The following is a 1,829-nucleotide window of genomic DNA, read 5'->3' as shown; positions in this document are numbered from 1 at the left end:
CCTGCTCATAAGAAAGAGAAGAAAACAAGAAAAGAAAGAGGAATCCTCTATGTCACAATATAGAGATTCCTTTGTGTTAGTAGAAGAAGAAAGAGGTAGAAGAATGAAGAAGGAGATTCGGATTTGTGGATGAAGAGAGGTGAAGAGAAGTGTTAGTAATTAAATAATTAAATAGGAGAAGAGAAGAGAAGGGATAATTCGAAAATAATTTTTGAAAAGGGGTTAGTATTTTCGAAAATTAAAGTTAATAGGTAATTGAAATTAAAACAATTAATTAATTAAAAAGAAATTTTGAAAAAGGGATAAGGTATTTTCGAAAATAGAAGAGGGAAAAGTAGTTAGGTGGTATTGAAAAAGATAAGAAACAAACAAAAAGTTAGTTAGTTGATTGAAAAAGGTTTGAAATCAAATTTTGAAAAAGATAAAAAGATAAGAAGTTAGATAAGATATTTTGAAATCAAATTTTGAAAAAGATAAGATTTTTGAAAAAGATAAGATGAAAGATAAAAAGATATATTTGAAAAAGATATTTTGAAAAAGATTTAATTTTAAAATTGACTTAACTAACAAGAAACTACAAGATAAGATTCTAGAACTTAAAGATTGAACCTTTCTTAACAAGAAAGTAACCAACTTTAAATTTTTGAACCAATCACATTAATTGTTAGCTAATTTTCGAAAATTTGATATAAAGGTAAGAAAAAGATTTTTGAAAATATTTTGAAAAATAATTTTGAAATTTTCGAAAATTATATAAAAAATGAAAAAGATATGATTTTTGAAAAAGATTTTGAAAAGATAAGATTTTTAAAATTGAAATTTTGACTTGACTTGTAAGAAACAACTAATTTTGAAAATTTTTGACCAAGTCAACCCAAAATTTCGAAGATTTGGAGGAAAATAAGGAAAAGATATTTTTTTTTATTTTTTTGAATTTTTAGATAAAAACAATGAATGCATGCAAGAATGCTATGAATGTCAAGATGAACACCAAGAACACTTTGAAGATCATGATGAACATCAAGAATATAATTTTGAAAAAATTTTTGATGCAAAGAAAACATGCAAGACACCAAACTTAAAAATCTTTAATGCATGGAAAATATGGATGCAAAAATGCACATGAAAAACAACAAAAGACACAAAACAAGAAATCATCAAGATCAAACAAGAAGACTTATCAAGAACAACTTGAAGATCATGAAGAACACTATGAATGCATGGGATTTTCGAAAAATGCAAGAAAAATTTTAAAAGCATGCAATTGACACCAAACTTAAAAATTGACTCAATACTCAAATAAGAACACAAAATATTTTTGATTTTTATGATTTTCTAATTTTTTTTGTATTTTTATTAATTTTTTCGAAAATAAAGTTTGGAAAAACGAAAATAAAAAGAAAAATTTTTTGAAAAAGATTTTTGAAAAGAAAATTACCTAATCTGAGCAACAAGATGAACCGTCAGTTGTCCATACTCGAACAATCCCCGGCAACGGCGCCAAAAACTTGGTGGACGAAATTGTGATCACTTGTTCTTTGTTTATAAAGGATGTTTACTCTGAGGACATTGTTTATTTTCTTCACAATCTCGTTCAACTAACCAGCAAGTGTACTGGGTCGTCCAAGTAATAAACCTTACGTGAGTAAGGGTCGAATCCACAGAGATTGTTGGTATGAAGCAAGCTATGGTCACCTTGCAAATCTCAGTCAGGCAGATTAAACATGATACTTGATTAGATTCAAAATAAATAAAAAGGAATAATAAAAGGGATAGAACACTTATGCAGATTCATTGGTAGAAATTTCAGATAAGCGGATGGAGATGCT

Source organism: Arachis duranensis, chromosome 3, assembly GCF_000817695.3.
Source record: "Arachis duranensis cultivar V14167 chromosome 3, aradu.V14167.gnm2.J7QH, whole genome shotgun sequence".
NCBI lineage: Eukaryota > Viridiplantae > Streptophyta > Magnoliopsida > Fabales > Fabaceae > Arachis > Arachis duranensis.
Note: the sequence above shows the minus strand (reverse complement) of the source record.